This window comes from Mustela putorius, unplaced genomic scaffold (genome assembly GCF_011764305.1).
Source record: "Mustela putorius furo isolate JIRA1106 unplaced genomic scaffold, ASM1176430v1.1 tig00000275_pilon_pilon_pilon, whole genome shotgun sequence".
Lineage (NCBI taxonomy): Eukaryota > Metazoa > Chordata > Mammalia > Carnivora > Mustelidae > Mustela > Mustela putorius.
Genome location: NW_025421341.1, coordinates 25,126,601 through 25,148,791, shown reverse-complemented (window position 1 = coordinate 25,148,791; position 22,191 = coordinate 25,126,601). Strand labels below are relative to the sequence as shown.

The following is a 22,191-nucleotide window of genomic DNA, read 5'->3' as shown; positions in this document are numbered from 1 at the left end:
TTTATCTTTGATGAACAAACCCGATTCTTCATGGTAGGGCAAATTAATAACGTGGGCCAAAACTCTGGGTGAATGTAGCAACCATAAACTCTATCAAAGCTCCCCTAAGCATATTTACATACACACAATTATATTCTAATTGAACTTGTTCCTATCATTTCATTAAACTAAATTCCTTAGGGACTTTATAGACAATGATGGCTCGTTGTGGAAGGAATACATAGAACAAATGATTGTTAGCATTGCTACCTGAAAGCCACAGTTTCACGGCTGTCTGGTTTTGCCCAGTTTTCACGGGGTTCTTTCTTGTAACTTATTTAACAAACAGACACAGACCCTCCTGGGGTACCTGGTTTTATCACCACCACCTCTGAGACTCTCATGGCTGAACAGGTTTGTGAAGGTGACCTGACTCACCCAAGCTAATGTCTGGGCCAGTACCTGAAACCCGGGAGCACCCTCCTCCTCCCTGTTCCCGAAAGGACAAAGTTGCTTTCTTTTACAGTGATTGGATAATTAGTAGCATCCCTGTGTGCAGCCTGGCGTGCTCCCCATTGGTGAAACCAGACTTGGAGTAGCTGGGCACGGAAATGGTCTTTTGACGAGGCTTTGATCATTTAGTTGTGGAATGTGGTGTGAATGGGCCGGTGTTCTCACATGGTCATTTAAACCATTCTAATCCAAATCATATTGTTGAGGTCTTAAGAGGTAAATAACATGCTTTTCCTCCCCCTCCCGAGTTCAAACCCAGTTGACACTGGAGCCAAGACAAAGGGAACTCAGGATGTCAGCTTTATTGCTGATCCTCTGATTGAAGGATGTAAGCTTTATTTCTGTGGCCAGAAGGGCTGGTTCTAATGACATTTGCTGGGGGGTCACCCAGAGACTAGCTCAGCTGGCTGACTACAGGCTCCCCACAAGGAGAAAGACTGTGCTATGGAAGTTGTTCAGCCTGGACAAGTCTGTAGGTGTGGAGAGCAGAGGGGGTGTAGGACTGCTCCCATCGCCACCCCTGGGCAACCCCCCCCCACCCCATGCCAAGAGTTGGAAGGAGCAACGAGCAGCGGGAAGGCAGGGGTGAAGGTAGGAAGCTCCACAGAAGTCACCTTTGGAAAAGAAGAGATGAGGAAAAGGCAATTCGTCCCTACCCTGTCACTTTCCTGTGTTACCTTCTAGGAGGTGCAAAGGGAAGTTCCATGAGAAAACATGTTCGCCCTCCTCTATCTAACATCCCCCAGCGACCGCTGTGTTTTCCATTTAGGAGGAGATGGTTCTGGTGTTTGTGAAAAATGAGCAAGCAGACTGCTGGGTGATTTGTTTTCTCAATGGCTTTTCTTTGGTTTACTTTTCCTTAAGTGGACCATCTCGGGCAAATGAATACAGGACATGTCACTGGGACAGAGAAATGCTGTATAAATGAAACAAGGTGTTCCTGGCCAAGCAACACAACCGTGAATAGTTTTGCTAAAAAAATGCTGAGATGGCAGCCCGCAGTAGATCTTACTATCACAAAGCCAGTTTGCACGTTTCCCTCCCTGAGTTCCCACCCCTGTCTACCAGCTCTGGGGCCGAGTCATACTTGAGGGTGTTTGGTTTATTTTAAATCATGATGAACTGCCATGGGTTGTCTTCCCTCCTAACCCTGAACTGCACCTGGGACAATTACACATGTACATATGTGTGTATGTACGCACATACACGTGTACGTAAACTCCACACCTAACATGGGGCTCAAACTCACTGCTCCTAGATCAGGAGCTCCAGGCTCTATCAACTGAGCCAGCCAGGCACCCAAATGATCACACTTCAGATTTTTATTTTGCAGGAGATCCTATTCTAGATACTTGACAATGAAATGGCATCTAGTGATCTCTCTTTGGCACAGCTGCAGTGTCCTAGTCACAAACATCTGTAACACACTGCGTTTGGAGGAGTTCAGATACTTGGTGGATTACATAATTGTTTGAACCTAGCTGATCTCTAAGATCTTTTCTAATTCTAAAAGTCTGTAATTCCAAGAATATAGCCATGGGCTATGAGCATGAAGAAGTAGGGCTTCTTCATGGCTGTTCAGAAATGGGCTCCAACAGCAATTTCAAGGATGGGGAAAAAATTCCAAATACTCCCACAGAGTTAGCAGAATGCACCTGAATCCTGCTTCCTCTCTACCTCCAAACCCAAACCTACCAAAGTCTTTTCTTTGAAAGGCGAAACAGTAAGCTAGCTGCATCACGGGGATAGTGAGTTGTTCAGCATGCATCCCTGGACATCTGTTAGTGTTGGGAGATATTTTTGGTTATCTCAGCTACGAGGGCCAGGACATCTAGTGGGTGAGAGCCGGGGATATGGCTAACCATCCTGTCATGCACAGGACAGCCCTACAGCAGAGTCATCTGGTTTGATGCGGCCACAGTACCAAGATTGAGCAAGTCTGCTCTAGTGATACGTTTGATAAACAGATTTCATGACTTCATAGAAATGCCGACCTTCTAAGTGTTCCATCAAGATCCTGCCTTTGCTTGGTTCTGCTTCTCCATGCTGGGAACAGAATGCCCCCAACCCTGTCTTAGAGGATAGGCAGTTGGAAAAGGCCCCTTGGGACCTCTTGTGAAGAAACCCAGTTGCTTTACCACCGAGTGAACTGGTGCTGCTTGTTAGTTAGACTGGCCTTGTTCTCTAGGCTGGACAATTAAGACTGAAAGAAAATAGTACATTGATGGTGAAGTGACAGGACACCTCGACGGCATGCCGCCGCACAGTCCCTGGTAGATACTCAATACCCCTGTGTCAATTAACACATTTATTTATAGTAAAAACAGTGGACTCTTTATCAGGTAGCGATAAATTTAATAAAGCCAAAATAATGAGTAGAGAAAAGAAAATAACTAAGTGAAAGAGGCAGACTGTCTTTTACTACTCAACTGGTAGGTTCCCATTCTCTCTTTCTCTGTCATCTTTTAATTAGACATATTATGTTATTTGAGTAGGATAATGGAGAACAGTGGGAATTCTCATCCCCACTGGGTATAATTGCTACCTGTCTTCTACATGGTAAGAGGAAAGCTTCAGGGAGATGGTGGTAGAAAGGGAAACATCTTAGAGCAATTGAGTTAGGTAATGTGCACAATGCATGGTGGCACCAAATTTTGTGGGGTCTGAAGCTTAGACAACTTTTGTGTGATTTGAAAAAAAAAAAAAAAATCCGACAAAATGATAAATATCAAATGAAGAAGAGGCTTCAGAAAGGGCCTTGGCAAATTTCTTTAGCTTCGGTGTGTATAATTCTTCTGTCTCTGATCAGATTGTAGGGAATGCAGTTGTCGAGTATGGGGCTCTTGTGTAATGATACCTACGGATAGAAAGGAACAGGAGGAAGGGAGAGAAGTCTGGAGGTCCAGTCTGACCTGGGGTGAGAGGCCTTGAAGAGCAAGGTCACCCTGGAGTGGGTCCTAAGCATAGCTAAGTGTAACAGGCAGCACCAGAGTGGCCTCAAATGTGGGTCGTGATCAAATTCACAGGCAGAAAGCACAGTCCTGGTGATTTTGGGGAATGGTAAGTAAAATACTAACCCAAATAAGATGTGACCAGAATGGAGGCTTTTCTGTAAGCTTGAAAAGGAAGGCAAGTGGAGTGAGGGGTGGGGAAGCTCTGTTGATGCTTTCAAAAGTATCCACTATCTGACTGTCAGTATGAAATATCTGACTTCTTTTAATGCCCTGATGCAGAGGTTGGCAAACTATACTACCAGGGGCCAAATCTTGATCCTCTGACAGGTGGGTACAACCCACTAAAAATGGTTTCTCTCTTTCAAAAGAATAATATTCTGCACCACTGGGAAATGCTAGACAATTCAGTTTTCAGTGTCCCTAGGGAAGGTTTCTAGGAACGAAGCTCCACGTCTTCATCCAGGTATCATCTGAGACGGCTTTCACAGGACAGCAGCAGAGTGCATGTCCTCCACAGCGAACATACTCACCATCTCACTCCTTGTGGAAAAAGGTTTGCCGACGCCTGCTCTGAAGTACTGCACTGAGAAAGAGCACGATTCAGGAAGGAGTCTGAGGGGATGTTGAGCGGCTAGGGTCATTTGTCACAAACCACCCTGGCCAAGGTTGTGATGGATTCTAACATTTAGGGCAATCTTACCTTCAGAATGGTTTTATTTTATGCAAAGATTTTTTATATTTATTTGATCTAGAGAGAACACAAGCAGCGGGATGCAACCAAGGGAGAGTCAGAAGCAGATTCCCCACTGAGCAGGGAGCCTGAGGCAGGGCTGGATCCGGGCACTGAGATCCTAACCCCAACAAAGGCAGACGCTTAACTGACTGAGCCACCCAGACACCCTTCAAAACAGTTTTAATATTTGGCAAGACACCTTCTGTTTTTAGAGATTTTTGACTATGTAAACACGGTTTCAGGGAATCAGGTCGAATTTCAAGCCTGCCTGCGCTGTCTTGTACCACGGGTCTTTTCCCAGTAGACACTCAGGTTTCAATAGAACGGGGAACGTGCTTAAGTGTTCTGATACGGCAGCGTTCAGGGCTCTTGAAAACGTGCATTCTGAGCAGTGTTGCAGGCTGGCTGGTGCTGGCAGCAGTTTTCTTCTTAAACAATCGTAGGCACTGCTCTTTGACATGGTCCCCTCGCCGAGATGATTTCTCGTTTGCCTTTGGTTTCAAGTAAATCATGTCATAGTTTTCTTACTCCTAAGAAAGTCAAAGGAAAAACTCATGATGAAACTTGCTGAATATTAAATCAGAAATCTTTCTAAAGACATATTTTAAAATTCTTTCAACAAATCGTAGGGCGATTGCGTCAAGAGATTTTGCTGGGAAGTTGTTCGCCCATCCCCAGTGGTTGGTATGTGATCATTAGTACCTCTCAGTGGAAGCTGGTTGGAGAGTCCTTTCTGTGCCTAAGTAATTATAGGCCCAAACAAGCACACAATGGGCTTCAGAGAAGCCAGGCAGCGATTTTCTCATTAATAGCCCGGATCCAGCTATGGGTTCCTGGTTTAGTTCATAATGCCTAGGAAATGTACATTTAAAAACAAGGAGTACAATTTTTTTTTAAAAAAAGGAATAGTCTCTTGATTCTAACATTATACATAAAATAATTTTATGTCTATTGAGTATCGTTGCCACCTCTGTAATTATTAAGCGTACTCACTAATTATGATCATAATTAAGAATAAAATAAACTGGGAGATGTACAATGGTACACAGCCGCTTGTGTATAGCACCGGGGCCCATGAATTTGTATTCAGGGTGGGTGCCACAAGTTCTAGGGAGGAGGAAAAAAATAGAAGGACCTACTAAATTATCCTGCTTCAAGGCTGACTGAGTAGCATAGACAAATGGTGTGTGTGTAGAGAACGAACCAGTAATTATTGTATGTAGATAAAAATTGCTTTGCAATTTTAAAAAGATGATAATAGTGTTGACCCTGGAACGATGCAGGGGTTAAGCGCACCTACCCTATACTGTCAAAAATCCACATACAGCTTTTGATTCCCCAAAACTCAATTACTAATAGCCTACTCTTACCAGAAGCCTTACTGATAACAATCGATCGACACATATTTTGTGCGTTATGTATATTATATACTGTAGTCTTACAGTAAGTAAGCTACAGAAGAGTAAATGTTATTAAGGGATTCATAAGGAATAGAGGATACATTTATAGTACAGTGTTGTATTAGGGGGAAAAAAATGTAAGTGAACCTGCCTAGTTCAAACCCATGCTGTTTAATAGTCAACTGTTTTTCTGTCTGAGGAAGTAGAAGTTTTATTTACACCCATGACTGAGGACACTGTGTCTCTACTCCCATCCCTTCACTTTTACATCAATGTCCATATTCACACACACTTTATTTTTGGTGGGAAGGAAAACTCATTCTCCAGCTTTTACCCCAAACCCTTGGCAGTGTATTTCTGATTCATTTTTCATTTCTTAGCGCTGTGCTCGTTACTTTGAACACTAACACTGACTTTGCACCCGCTGGAGAAGCTATCAAGCGATTTGAAAAATAAGTGCCTGGCGGAGATGAGAAATGAACAGTGCAAGACTAGCAAAGGTTTTAGATTGGTTTCTACCTTGACTAGTTATCACTCCAACTGGCTAAATTAATGACTACCTTCTCAGAGGGGCTCGAAGAGACTCTGGAGAGAGCTTGCACTGAGCCTTAATAAGAAGATCCGAAGAAACTTTATCAAACCTCCCATTAACCCCCTACTAATGTCTTTAAAGATTTTTTTTTTTTCCTTTAAACACCAGGAAAACCAAGAGCCGTGCTGCAGGACTAATTCTGCATTGAGAGATCTTAAATCTATGGGGACTCATTAAAATGCGTGTCCATGTCATGCCCACTGAACAGAGCCTTCTCTGCACGCCCACATCTGCGTGCTGTTTTCATGTGGATATATAGTGAGAGAGCATTCCGTATGTTGTCTTCAGGTAAAGGCTTGTGAGGACATTTTTTTTTTTTTTTTTTTTTTTTAGGTTTTGCTTTTAAATCTGTCAAGATAAGCAAGCCTAAGCTTTTATCCATCCACATTAAAAATAGCTCTTTTACTGTCTTCCCCCAGAGTCCAACTTTTGACCACCTCCCCCACCAATAGGCACACTTTTCCCTCCTTTGCCTGTGCCAGAAAAATGAAAAAGATTCCATACGTTGCCCCAGAGCTACAATAACAGAAAAGAAAGGTGATTCCAGACATCAGTGTGGTCGCCTGCCTAGTGAACCCCATGGCTTCATTGGAAAATGTCACTAATGATTTGGTCTCACATGGGAAAGTGGGTACCCAGAGTGTGGTGGGAATTTGACGGAACAGTCAGCAAAATGGCTGTCAGTTCAGGCACAGTGCTGAAATACATCTTACATTAAATTCCTTCTTCCTCTATTCTGATTAATTGGTCAGCTCATTCTAAAGGGGACTCTTTGTGGCTCTCCTGAACCATCTTTTTAATTTTATTTTATTTTTAATTTAATTTATTTTATCTTATTTATTTATTTGTTTTTATTTTTTTATTAACATATAATGTATTATTTGCTTCAGGGGTACAGGTCTATGAATTATCAGTCTTACACAAGTCACAGCACACAGTATAGCACATACCCTCCCCAGTGTCCATAACCCAGCCACCCTATCCCTCCCCACTCCCCCCCCAGCAACCTTCAGTTTTTTTTTTTTTCCTGAAATTAAGTCTCTTATGGTTTGTCTCCCTCCTGATCCCATCTTGTTTCATTTTCTCCTTCCCTATCCCCCCAATGCCCCCCCCGCCCTGCCTCCCAAATTCCTGTCAGAGAGACCATATGATAATTGTCTTTCTCTGATTGACTTACTTCGCTTAGCATAATACCCTCTACTTTTTGTTTTATTTATTTTATGACAAAGCACAAGGGCCACTTTTCAAAGAAATCTATCTAAAATATCTTAAGGGGGTGGCGCCTGGGTGGCTCAGTGGGCTAAAGCCTCTCCCTTCGGCTCAGGTCATGATCCCAGGGTCCTGGGATCGAGCCCCACATCCGGCTCTCTGCTCTTCAGGGAGCCTGCTTCCTCCTCTCTCTCTCTCTGCTTGCCTCTCTGCCTAGTTGTGATCTCTGTCTGTCAAATAAATAAATAAAATCTCAAAAAAAAAAAAATCTTATGGGTAAAATGACAGTGATTTGAAATATTTGTTCTATTTTGCGATCACTCTTACAAGGAGAGGAAGAGGGAAGAAGTGAAGAGTGGGCCACTCCTTTTTGCCTGGCATCTTCCATTGAGAAGCTCTGTGAATTTATTTCTCAGGCGGTTTGGCCTCACTGTCAAAAAGACTTCTTTAATGAAGGCTCTAGGGTAGATGATTTTTTTAAAAAAAATCTGTATCTTGGAACCTTTTGATGGTGATGTATGCATACAAACAAGACAAATACATAGCTTCAGCTTCTCAGTGGGTATTAAATAGGGACCTGCCACCAATAGGTTCACTGTATATAAGGAGCTTGGTAAGATCCATCCATTAGCACAAACACCGAGAGGGTCAAGCTCACAATGGCTCCCCAGAGAGTCGTCGTTGTCTATATAACATACTGCAAGCTGCAAATCTGCTTCTTGAATCAACTCTATTTTTTTTTTTTATTTGAAGCATACTAAGTGTGTATTTTGAGCATAGAGAAAGTCTAACGATGGGCAAGAGAGTATAGATTCCTCCATCTTACCCTATCAAAGCAGGGGCACACATACAGATGGGTGAGGGGTTTCAGATATGCAACTAAGCTTAATAAATGTTCTTTCCACTTTCCAAGATAATCAGAATCTTTATTTTTTAATCTGAAAATTTTAGGTCATCTTAAGAGTTGTTGGTGTAGCTCTTGTTTGCACTGAAATCCACTGAATCCTGATTTTAGGAATCTTTCTGGGAGGATCCTTTGGGAAGCTTGGGAACTCTTGAAGCTAGCATCATCTCGTTTCAACCCATTTTAATATAGGGGCATGATTATTATCACAGTATATAATGGGGATGCTTGTTGCTTTGTTTTCTGTTGAAAGCAGGGAGTACAAATATGGCAGAATATCAGCCTGTGGAAGTGAGTATCTTGTAACGAGAGCACAGGTCATAGAACTTAAAAAGCATAAATTGTGTTCGCTGTCCTCATTATAGCAAACCAGTGCCAAGTAGTCATCTAATTCAGGTGTGGCTCTAAGAGGCTGGTGATACATTGAAGGAATCTTTGTGTAATGTCAAAGGGTATTGTCTGGGTAAGAATGACCGAAGAGAAGCCCTTTAAATGTCCCTGTTAATTCTTCAGGAGTATAACCTTCGTTGCAGGTGTGCTTTGGGTGACGGCTTTTTCTCTTTCTTTCCAGCTCCTCTTCCCTTCTTGTTTCAGAACACACACGAAATACTCCCATAAGTGCCTGGAGTGTGCAGGAGACCCGCTCCAGGGTCTGTCTCGGAGACCACGTTGTGGGACTCTCTAGGCGATGTGTTGTTCTAATGAGGTCCTTGCCAGTATTTACAGATTGACTCCTGAGTGGAGCCCGTGATACTGATTTTCACACTTCAGCAAGTTGTGTTAAAGAGAGGCCCCAGTGAGATGCTGTGAACCTCCTAGTTAAAAAAGAAAGAAAAGAAAAGAAAGTTCAAGTCCTAAAACAATGATAGATTTCCTAATTCATCCTTTGTTATTCTTTATGCCTACAAAAGTTATCTTGGACAAACACAGATCCAGCTGGAGACATCTATTGGCCTTAATAACATTTTAAAATTTAATAGCTTGGTTGTTTCAGCTTTGGACGTATAATGCCTGTAGGAGTTTAAACTATCTGGACTATACATTTTGTTTCTGGCAGATACCCCAATGTTTTTTTAAAAAAAATAATAATTCTATTGTTGCAAATTCCCAAGCTTAAAATTCCTTGTCATAAATTATGCTCCTTTCTCTAACCTCGATTGTAGCTTTTATGACAATTGCCAAAAAGATAGAGTTTCAAACATGAGGGCTTCAAGAATATCATTTCATGGCCACATCTTTGAGAGCATAGCATGTGGTGACCATTTGTATATGAAGCATTTGCAAAATGTGTTGGCTGTAATTTAACCCAAAGGTCTCCATCACTTCTCTCCATGTATCAGTCACTCTGTGCTTGTCTTCATAGCAAGCAAGAAACCGGGAGGGAAAGATTGAGCTCCAAGTAAAATGAAGGCTTCCTTAGGTATTACTGAAAAATCGGCTCCTCGGCATTTGTTCTCAGGCTCATGGATACTGCCCCTTGAGTATTCGACTTCCCTGAGTTCAGAACGTCCCCAGACTTCCATGTAGAGAAGCCAATTGGGGACATGAGGGAGAGTCACAGTAGTGCTCATCATCCTGATTTTTTCTTTATCCCCTTCCCCCCTCCACCTGCAACACTCTACTCTACCATCCATGGCCATCATTTCTCAGCATTTAGCCATTGTTCTTGAAGCCAAGCAACATTTGGACTTGGAAAAATTCCAAGTAGCAAAGAACACATAGATTTGCAACTAAAATTGTATTGAAATGTACCCTCAGCCTGTCTGTCTTATCCTGTCAGTGATAATCTGTAGCCTATAATTTCATGCTTCACTTTATTCTTTGTCTGATATTTTTCATTTCTGTGGGTTTTTTTTTTTATTCTGTCCATGTGTTTTAAAATGCAATAAGAGAAAGTTGAGTTATTAAAAAGTAGTTTCAGATTTAAAAATAACAATGGCTGGTAAAAGTGGTTATCATTTAAGAGCGAATATCCTCAATTTCTGGTCACCATGACTTTTTTTTCTTTTTTCTTTTTTCAAGCAGCTCTTGTGGTCTTTTTAAATGACCACTAGGAAAAATAGGTATCCTGTTGCAATTGGAAACGTGATGGGGAATTGGATGGCTCAGGAGATGACTAATGGGACTCTAGACCTTTCTGTCTTTAGGTCACCTCCTTGAATCTGGACTGTATCATAAGTGGTCCAAGGCCTGACCATCTGGCAGACATTGAGTGACTATGGTAATGAAATTGGTCTCAGTCCAGGTCTTAGTCGACAGGTGTTCACATCATAAGTGACACTAATTGACTTCCTACTCTTTCAATTTGGAAGACGGTGGACTGTCTCTGAGACAGTGAGGGGGAAGGAGTTCGTCATGATGTATGCAGACTCCTTCGAAAGCCAAGGAACCCAGCGCCTTGAGCTGGCACCAGCCTCACATCATGCAGATGCTGCACTTGACTCTTAGGGGTTCTGTTAGCCTGGGAAATAAAAAATAGCAATCTAATCTCAGAAGATTTCCAATAACTCGGAATGGTGAATGCCACTTTTCCGTAGTTAACAGGAGCTTCCTCGTGGTGAGACTTTTCTCTTCCTCTTGTGTCACGGTGATTAGGTATCTCTGATGAAGATTATAGGTAAGAAAGAAAAAAGAAAATTGGATTCTGGGCCTCTGTGGTAACATCAGTCAGGCTACCTGTTTTTTTTTTTTTTTTCTTTGTTTAGTGGTTGATAACTAGGTCACCCCTTCAGAACAGATGTTATGGACGGTCTACTCTTTGATGGAGAGAGTTGGATGTCTCTCTGGAATGCTCTTGTGAAATGAAGACCCATGTGAGAGAATAACTCTGAAACCTTTTTATTAACATAAATTTTGGTGTGCAGAATTTGAAAGCTTGATCCATCACACTTACTCCATTTTTCCAGGTGTCCAAACCCAGAATAAGCTCCCGTTTCACTCTCAGGCAGGTCATGACCTGGGGCATAATCTGACCTGACTTGGAGGCCAAGTAAAATGAGTACTATTAGTAGCACTAGTATTAGTAGTCGTGGTGCTGATTAGTACTGCTGGTGCTGGTAGTATTGATATTTTGCTGCCTGGAGTTTTGTTGGTTTAGCTCATGGCCTTTTTTTTTTCTCCTCCTCCTTCTTTCTTCTTCTTCTTCTTCTTCTTCTTCTTCTTTTGAAACTACACAGATGATTTGGATGTCCCTGTAGCAACAAAGCCACACTCCTGAATTAGTTATCACACTTGAAAAGTCAAGATGACAACAGTCACAGTGGATCTATTTATTGAAACAGACAGGCTCTTTTAGCAGAGTGATCAATGTCTTACCTCCTTCTGAAAGGCTTTTCCAGGCGTAGGAAATCATCAGGCATTTGATATAAAGTAATGAACAGGGCTCTTTATTGGTCAGTTTCTGGAGCAGGCTTTTAAGCACTTCTGCCTGTAAATGTAGAAACGTGAGTGTGGGAAGTAAAAGGCAACAGCAAAGATTTACTAGGTGCATCTATCTTCCTGGCTTTTAGAGTCTTTGTGATTAATACATCTTTAATAGGGGACTGATCTAGATGCTTCGGATGTCAAAAAGCTAAATGTTACAGCATTGTCTCCTTGGTTCCAAACACAGCGGGACGATTAGCAGCTGTCTGAGTAACAAAGAGAACCTGAAGCCCACAGCACAGCTTTTATTTTCCAGATTTGGAATGCCTGAAGCTCTCCAGTGCAGTTGACAGCTAGAGGAATAGAAGCCTTGATTCACAGCCACTCTCTATGCTGTATTTCTGCTCGGCAGAAGAGAACCTTTCCTTTATACCATCCTCCGTATTCCAGAATAATTTTGGCAGGCGTTGTTGGGCACGGAGGAGCTCCCTTTGCCCAAGGCTTGTCATCGTCCTTTCTAATCAAAACACATACAAAATAATTTCAGCCAAGAGTTTATCCTAGATACTTCTGGATCCACTGAGGTACAGTGAAAAGAGTCATCTTCCTAGAGGCATGCAGAGAAAAAAAAAAGTTATCTCATTCATTCTTGCTAACTTTGCCCATTTAAAACGGTTGTCTTTCTCAGGCAAATTCTTATAAATTGCCTTCCAGTCAAAAGACTTGTTTTCCTATTAGTCTCAGACTGGCATTCTTACTTAACAGGAAATACACACTGAATCCTGCCATGTTTCTGTTGGCAAATATTGGGCTACCCTTGTTGGAACCTGCCAACAAGTTTCTTAGTAAGCAAATAGAAAATAAAACAAGCAGCTCTCAATGAAACAGAAGACACACTTGAACTACCTTGGAGACACTCAGTGCCCGTAGTCATCTTCAGTTACTTCTAGGGGACATGGGCCTTCCTTCCAAGTCGAACTGTTACTCACCTTTTTTTTTTTTTCTTTAAAGATTTTATTTATTTATTTGACAGAGAGAGAGAACAAAAGCAGGGGGAGTGGGAGTGGGAAAGGGAGAGGCAGGCTTCCCACTGAGCAGGGAGCTCGATGTGGGGCTCGATCCCGGGACTCTGGCATCATGACTGGAGCTGAAGACAGAGTCTTAATAACAGAGCCACCCAGGCGCCCCTGTTACCCCCTGTAATCCTACAACTGGTTTGGCTATACATGTAGTAATGTTAATTTAAGATAGTTTTTAAAGTAAAACAAACATTTAAGAAATTCATTTTCTTTACTACAGAGAGTAGGAATTGCTGTGTGGCTCAAATACGAAACAGAACAGTTAAATAGTTAGAAACGTCCTAATTTGCAAAAACTCAGATCTTTCATGACACCTTTAGACCTTTACCCAGAGGGTTAACAAAAGATACTGGATGGGTCTTTCTAATACTAACTTTCTTATTCCATCCTTTATATCTTAGTTTTAGCCTTTTGATTATGAACTATACACATGTACAGAAAAGTGGATAAGCCACGAATGTACAGTCAGTGAATTATCCCAAAGCAAACACCTGTGTAACCATAAACCAGAGCAAAGACTAGAACATTGTCAACCTTCCAGAAGCTTGCCTTTTACCCCCACCCCCTCCCCTAACTTCAATTACTGTTATTTTCTTTTGCAGTTGAATTGTTCTATTTCAGAGAGTTCTCTTCTTAGGTCTTTAAGTAGTTCTCTGGTGAGGTGATTCATCTCCAAAAGCTTTTAAGCTTTGTCTGTGAACGGAGGTCATGTCCAAGTTACTTCCGGATTTTTGGTGACCAAGAATGAATGGGGACAGTCGTATACCTAAGTAACATATAACAGATGTAGGGTATGCTGTTACTCAGGCTGGTGATGCTTTGGGAGAGCAAGCTATTTAATGTTCAAATCTCTCATTTCATACAAGTGCCAGGAGGGGAGAGACTGGAAGCCTCCTGTGGCTTAGTGGTTGAAAATGTGGACTCTAGGACCTGACTTGTGAATTCACCACTTACATACTGTAACTTGGGGCAAGTCACTCAAACTCTCTGTACCTTGATCTCCTTACTATAAAATGAGAACAATAATAGTACCTGCCTCATAGGGTTTTTCTGAAGATTGTATGAATTAATTCTTGAAAGACCTTTTAAACGGTGCTTGGTACATGGCAGTTAACAAATGCTAATTTAGTGAGTGTGTGTTTATAGGCATAGGGTACAGTAGGAGGCTCGTGTACTTTCGAGTCAGGCAGACTTGGGTTTACAGTCTCATTTTATAGCTCCGGTACAATTACTTACCTTCTGTGTGTTGCCTAAGTTTGCAAATATGAATTTTTTTTTTTTTATTTTATTTACTTATTTGACAGAGAGAGATCACAAGCAGGCAGAGAGGCAGGCAGAGGGAGAGGAGGAAGCAGGCTCCCCGATGAGCAGAGAGCCCGATGCGGGGCTCGATCCCAGGACTCTGAGATCATGACCTGAGATGAAGGCAGCGGCTTAACCCACTGAGCCACCCAGGCGCCCCTGCAAATATGAATTTAAAGGTGATAATTACAAGTAACCTCAGAGAGCTGCTTGGTCGAAATGGTGGTAAGCGGGTGCCAGTGCCTTGTGGAGGCGGCCAGATACGCTCACCTGCCCCCTCTTCTCAGTTTTCCTCTGATCGACATGGTCCAAGCCTTTAACTGTGTCAGCTGTTAACTCTAGGCAGTGGAGACCAACATTTTTCTGAAAAGAAAAGCCATTTTTTAAAGGACTTTATTTATTTATTTGACAGCTGGAAATCACAAGTAGGCAGAGAGGCAGGCAGGGGGTGGGGGAACAGTCTCCCCTCTGAGCGGAGAGCCCGATGCGGGGCTCGATCCCAGGACCCCGAGATCATGACCTGAGCCGAAGGCAGAGAGGCTTAACCCACCGAGCCACCCAGGTGCCCCAGAAAAGCCATTCTGAGAACCCCACTGTCTTTTCCCATGGAATGTTAAGACAGGCTCCGTGGAATCTTTGAGCCCAGTAATTTGTGATTCTGCTGAACTCATTCACTGGGAGAAGACCTGCAGCCGGTTGTGTCCCTGCAAAGCTGCACATCTGCTCCTAGAATTGCTGACCTCGGGGCAGTGCTCCCCAGTCTCTTGCACAAGTGAGTAGCTATCTGCTTACAGTGCCCGAGCTGTGGCCTGAGGGTCTGGGAGGGAACCCGAAACCACTCAGGCAGCTTGAGACCACAGCTCAGTCTTCTGGAACCACCGGAGTATTTAGTTAGTTACCATCTGCAAATGTTCTGTGCAAAAGGCCTCTTTTTTGTGAATGGCTCCATGTTACCTGAATGAGTACCTGCTGTAACCCCAAATGTCTGTTAGTCATTAGTAGATGAGGGGGGATTTGGGTCTGGACCTGAACAATATTCAGCCCCAATAGAGGGTAGGGTAGAGAAGATGGAGAGGCCCAAGATCACTATTTACATAATAGGTCTGAAAAAGGAATAATCACTTAAATCTACATCCTATTGTCCAGAATTCAGTCACAGGAACCCTCCAGCCTGAAAAGGAAACGTAGTCCTTGTCTGAGCGGCCCCATCCCAGAAGGAGTTATTTGGGGGAGGGGTGCTCACATCTTTGGACACTTAGACACAGAGGCCAATCTTAACACCTTCCACTTGCTTGTGCCAAGACGTCTCACAAGGACCAAGGATAGTGTCACATTCTGTTGTTCAAAATTGGGTTAACAGCTCTCTCTCAAAGATTTCTCTACAATGATCTGCCACCCATTTCTCTGGAGAAATAAGTAAAATAAGAGTCTGAGCTTTGTAAGGGCTTGCTCTCGGTTCACTTAGTTAAGGCACCATTAGTGTCCCAAATCCAGATTCTGAAAATCTCCGGAAGCATGGGTCTTTGCAGACTTTTGGTAAGTGTTACTGTACCCTGCTTTATTTTATAGTATTTGTTTAAAATCGACTCTGTGTCCTGACCTTGGAAGGAAATCACTTTCAGGGTGGGGGGCGGTAAGGAATGGATCCCTCATATATTTTAAGTGTACGCTTAATATATCCACCATATTTAAATATAAATCAACTTCCTTGAATTCAGTCTTCTAAAGAATTTAATTGAGAATTTGGTGCTCTGTTTTTTGTTGAATAGGAAAATAATTCTGTATCAGTTTTGGAGTAATCAACTTTTTCTGTACTTTTTTTTTAACACAATTTTACAATTTTATTTCTTGACTCTGATAAAATGTGCTTAGGTGCTTATTAATGATGCGGCAGCTAGATGCTGAAGTTGTTACGTTGAGCAGAGCAGAGTTGTGGAGGGAGGGTGGATGGGACTTGAGTCTTTTTTAATGATTTTTATCTAAAAAATAGCAGAGGGTTAAGCCAGCTGGTTCAATGTAGTGGAAATGAAATCATATGTCTATGAAAACACTTCACACTGTTGAGTACTATAAAATACTGCAATGATCATAGTAAAAGAAAAAAATTACTCACTGGTGTTTAGTGCCATAGATAGTGCAAAGCTCAGAGGAGAAATCCTTCCTTCCTTTGGTGAGATGTAGAAGAAGAAAGCAATTAATATTAGCACCAGCGTTCTTAGCATTTCTGTGACGGCAAAACCCTTAATCACAAGGATATCATTAGTGCTCTGAAGCATTTAATTTTGATGCCTGACAGCATTTTAAAATGCACAAACCTTTGATAAAGAGCAAATCAGAGCTGCAGTGTTGAAATGAGAAAGAAAGAGGGAACAAAAACCACCTTAAGCCCCAAGTAATTAAATTTAAATAATGCCGTTTGCATGAAGCAGAGATATGTATAAACTGTGGGTTTATTTTTCCTATCAGTGAAAGACCCCTGAGTAAACACTGGCTCTTACATTCAGATCTGGGAAGGGGGCACCCTGCTGTGGTTAAGAAGTGTGCTCTTCCTCCTAGCACTGGGCATTGTTGGACCACTGACATCTCTGGCTTTGGGTTTCTTGACTTTCCTAAAGGGCTGTTTCCACTCTTCCTTGCCTGCAGGCTGGAGAGCTTTCATCGACTCTGCTTATTTCCTGCCTTCCTCCCTCCGCCCTCCTAATTTGAGCCAGTAGTGAAATGCAGTCGATCTGTTTGAGCTGCTCCTTTCCCCACTCAGGGTCTCCCAAACTGTTTTTAATTCATGGCTCCTGATGCTGGACCCAAGCAAACAGTTCGATAGCCTGCAGTGATTCGCAAAGACTCCTTCCTGCCTTTCTTGGCCCAGTGTCTTTTTTTTTTTTCCTTCCTCCTCTCCATCCTATTTTGGTGTCATGAGTGCCAAACTGCTGCAGTAAAACGACTTGTAGGTGTTTAATGGCGAGTCATTGAGGAAGCGAATAAAAGAAAATTGTAGCACTTGCATCGGTGGGGAGCAAGGGGAACTGCTGAGCTTTGAACCAAAGACAGTTAAATTTACCATTTTCTTAAAAGGAGCCTCCTCTGTTTGACATCAAAGCATCTCCTGTAATTCTTAGCTGTGAAATGTACCACTGTTAGAGAGGCACGATCGAGCCCCTCATCTGTGCTGTTCCTGTTTATGGGGAACACACACTTTGATAAAACCCACACGTGCCTTCTGCATGCATGTGGCCAGGTCTCCCACCAAACGTAACCACAGGTACATTGCAAATGGGGATTCTATTTAGAAAGCACTTTCAGTTTCTCAGAGATCTGTGGAATTTTGAATACAGAATTATTTGAAGGGGGGATAATTTATTTTGGCTTTCTAGTAGAAAGCTTAGATCATTCAACCCTTCAAGCTTTGGTGCGTTTTTTTCTTTTGTCCTCTGTGGTGGTGGCTCCATCTTTAGAAAGTGAAAATATTTTACTGTTTCCAGTGTGTGTGTGGGAAGATCTCCCTTCCACGTGCTTCATCTTGCTGTCCCGACCCTGACCGCAGAGGGCTCTGTTACCCGGACACTTCATCAGTGATGTCCCTCTGGTGGAATTTCAGGGATACACGCAATACCTAATGGCTTCTTCGGCCAGTCACTGACTTGTTCCCACTAGCACATCTTTGGAGATAACTATAGGTTTAAACAAGAGAGATGCTTAGGGCCCTTTCTGGATATAGGATTATGACTTGGCAAGGGGAGGGGGATTTCAATGCTATGATATACCTTTATGGTGAGGAGAACTATTTAACATGCCCTCGCAAGATAGAGGTGAAATGCTGACGGGATTGTCAACATCTCTGTAGACCAAAAGAGCAGCCCCTCAAAATGCTGTCTGTGACAGGTGCAGTGAAGACTGCTTTTAATGTTAATTCACATTTGAATGACATTTTACAACCTGTATGTTTGGGGGGGGGCGCTCAGAAGCCTCTCATATCTCTTAGAAAACAGAGACTCCATTTATAATTAGAATTGTCATTTGCTTTCCTCCTAATTGTCAATTATTTTAGTTAACCTAAATAGCAAAACCAGACCCACAGAAGGTCATCTGAAACAGGTGCAGATGAAACGTTGTTTTAAGGATGACTGACTTCTGGTACTTCATATTTAGAAAACATCTCCCTGTCTACAGAGATTTTCTCAAGACTATTTTAACATTTAGTTATTGGTTTGACAAGTTTATTGGGCACTCACTATGTGCCAGACATGATTGAATAGTTTGGATATCGATATGGACAAGGGAAAGCCCTACCTTTATGGTAATGGCTCACACGCTGGTATCTGGAAGGAAGGTGTTTTATAAATGGGAGAGCAGAGGCAAGAAAATTTGAGTGACTTGGCCAAGATGGCAACTGGTAAATTTCAAACCCAGAATTACACCCAGAATCTTTCTAATAGTCATCGATCTTCCACCAAATTAGTGAAGAATACCTTTAAGAATATGAGTCAAAGATATTTTTATCTTTATCTCATTTCACATGTCCTAGGTGAGCCCTCGATGATCACAGAATCAGAGTACTAAGTAATTTCAAGAAATTATTTCAAGAAAATCCCAGTCATACTCGGAGCAGGTGCACCTCCGTTCAGCCATCTTTCACCTTTCTGCCTCCTGTTAGCCACTGTAAATCTTGACCTACCCTCATAGCCTTACTCGAAATCCTTCCATGGTTCTTTCTGGAATTTACAATGTCCTCTTCCCTATTCTGGTTTCTTATCTCAGCCAGTATCTTTACTTAGCCAAATACTGTTTAACTGTTTAAATATAAATGCCTCTTTAGCTCTACTTTGGATTTTAAGTTCCTGGAGCAGAGACTTAAAGGGCATTTGTTGAATGATTGAACTGGAACGTCAATGTGATTTATAAGCAAAAAGAAAAGGAAGTCAAGAATGTGGTTTGGACTAAAATTACTCAAATACCCTTGAGAGTCATAGGATGTGGTCTCAGATAACAACATCTCGGGACAGGAAAATGGACATCTGTCAATCATTGGAAATATTGCTTCTAACATTTGAAAACTACGGACTTGATTAAATTACGTCACAGACCTTTCTTTAAAACCACCCTCTGATAGCTCCTGTCTTTGTGATCTTTACATCCTTCAGTCATCTTTCTCAACCATCCTACTGTCAGGCGAGCATGACCAGCCCTCCTTGTTGAGTGTTATGCTAAAACTCTGGCCATCAAAGAATGCCTGCTTATGTCCAGGGGCACAAAACTTTCCTCAAAGCAAACACCTCCTTTATGAAGGAAGTCTGTGGGTGGGTAGGAATGTTTCCAATCTGTCTCTTTCTTGTAGTGAGGCTCCTTACATCAGCCTTCATCTTCCTCCTGGCGTCCCCTCTGACTCTTGTAGGTGTATTGCATGTCTAAAAACACAGTATAATAAGGAAGCAGCCACCCCATTCTTCTTCCCATCACCACGAGAAAATGTGGGTAAGAAGAGACTTAGCAGGAACTGCCTCCTCTTGAGTTCTAGAAAATGGGTGTCTTCTCTGTAAGACTATTATAAAAATTTCCTCATCTATTTTGTTGTTGTTAATTCAGAAGAGGCTGAAGGATCAGATGGGGCTTCCTTTGATACCAACGATTGTGTGTGATTCAGCTTTGTCTGCGCTTTTCCATCTCTGCCTTATTCCACAGGTGCTCATTAAGAATGTGCTTGTGGATGAGTCAATCCTGAGGAAAAACTACATCTCCACAGGTTTCGGAATGTAAGTTAGAGAAGTGAGAGACAAGCAGCACCTTTTTTTCTGCTTGGTCTTTTTATGTTGACTAAAATTTCCACTGTGGTGAGAAACCCTCTTTTTAAAGTAAGGCATTGATATTTCATAGCTCCTTTTGAACCATATTTTAAGGGCAAGAATGTTCAATCTGTTATTCTATCGGTCTATTATCTTATAATTTTGTTAGCAAAGAGCAGAGCCCTAGGGTGTTGGGACCCAGGATCCAAACCATTTCTAAATTGAGAAAGGCTTGGCAGTGTTTACTAAAATGTAGAAACCTAACAGTGGTGGCCCCAGAGATGATTTTAGTGAAGACCCATATGGAAGTCCTGTAATACTGAATTGCCCCGTGTGAAAATTAAGTTTCTTTTCAATTCTCCCTCAGTTCTTCCCATTATTCCAAGGCTAGAATCTCAAGTTGGTGCCTGGATTATCCTATTTTGGGTAATGCAGGGAGAGACAAGAATGTCCAGCAACCACTGATGGTATTGTTTACTCACATACTCATTTTTAGGGTTACCTGCTGTTAACAGGGTTTTATTTATATCAGTAATGGGAAGTTTCTTCTTAACTGTAATTCGAGTCAGTGTAGCATGTGGGTTCAAGAACACCATTAATGAAATCATAGCACAAGTTGTAGAAGGATGTGGCAGCAATTACCTGAATGGCATGAGAAGACAAGCTTGGGAACCATTGGAGTAGGAGAATGATCCAGAAATGCCATTGCCAAGTGGCTCATCTGGGGAAGCAAGCCACGGCCGGGCACACCTGGCAGGGTGACCGCTTCCAGATGTGGAGATGGAGGCTTTGTTAGAAGCAGGGTGGGAAGGTCAAGGGAAAAACCCGTGGGTGGCTTATAATGTGAAGCACACAGCCAGACTGCCTCTTCCCTCCAGAGTGGCAGCCCTGTAAAGCCCAGTGTTTTTCCTTCCCAAGCTGGTGTTCTTTGTACCAGAGACGGTAAGGCGCTCTCTTCAGGGGGAGGAATGGCCACCATGTTTGACTGCAGAGCAGTTGCATGTTGTAGTCGGTGTATTTTTTCATCTCACTTGGTCATGGATTGCTTTTTTCACTGTGGCCTGATAAAAATGCTTCTCTGAAAGACCTCTGTCCAGTAAGAATTCAGGCATGACAGCCACACAGCGTAATACCTTTCGGGAACTGGAACTGTTCTACTTTCCTCTTTCATCTCATCTCCTTAGGCAGAGTCAGCACACACGGTTGGTTTATTTACACGTTTATGCATATGGATTTTTCCAAGTACGACTGCATTAGAAATAGTCTACACAATTATATGGGGGACGCCCTGCCTGTGGTATTGTGAGGAGTTCGGTTGAGTTCATATCCCCCTTGAATGGTCACAGGAACACCGCTGCTCTGGCTTCTAAAATGGAAATCAGGTTCATTGCCCACGTGCAGCTGTTTAGTGATAACCCAGTCAGAGAGAACCAAGCTTAGTCAAGGGCACCCCAAGGGCAGCCAGACAGTTCTTTCCCGAAGATTCTGTTTATTATCAGGATCTGACCCAGACCATTTCTGAGAGAAAGTCACTGTGTAACTCGATGATCCCCCGCCCCTTCCTCTGCCGCTTTCTTTCGAAAACCCTGGCTTTTCTATTTCACGTCCCAATCCTGAACGTCAGTTTAAAGAGCCCCTTTTTATGGAGTGTATCCTGAAGTGCTCTGTTAGACAATATATGATTACCTAGAGTGAAACAGCTTTTCACAGCCGGGCAGCCTTCTTAGCCTTCTTACCGTCTCTGTATTTAAGAGAGAGTCCCTCCTTGCAGTTGGCTGGACAATGGTTGCATGTCAACCAGTAAGGAGAGAGAGAGAGAAAATGTGTGTGTGCGCTTGTGTGTGTGTGTGTGTGTGTGTGTGTGTGTGTGTGTGTGTTTGGGGGGAGGGAAGCCTAAATGCAGCTAATGAGCACATTTCCGTTTTTCATTTTCTTCAGATGTTCAGTGGCTTCCATATGTCTGCTGTGTGCAGCTCTGCTCACCCAGTTTGGCGTTACTAACCTTGGGGTTGCCTTTGATGGAGGACATGTGTATCCACTATGCCTTTCATTGGTGTTTATGCCTGAGGTTCAGTCTGGAATAGCTTTGGGGGGAAAAGAGTGGGAGAGGGAAATAGGGCAAGGGGTCCGTGTGCACGTTCGCTTGTGTGTGTATGTTGGGAAAGAGCAGGAGAAGGACCCGACGCTATGTTGTTGTTCCTCAGTGGACTTTTTGTGATGGTTTCACATATTTCCACAATTTGGTAGCAAACAGGATTGTACATTCAGTTGAGGGAGGCCCCTAATCTCTGGTTCTACAGACCAGCTTTGTTAGGTAAGTGGACGGGTTTCATGAATGCTCCCCTTCTCCCCAGAGATGGCACATTTGTGTCACTGTCAGTCCCAG

The 22,191-nt window shown here is 42.6% G+C and overlaps 1 protein-coding gene across 2 annotated transcripts in view; it reads left to right on the top strand.

Moving 5' to 3' along the window:
* The window catches only part of EPHA4 (EPH receptor A4), a 143,414-nt gene that overhangs the window by 84,813 nt on the left and 36,410 nt on the right, over positions 1-22,191 (top strand). The window lies entirely within an intron of this gene.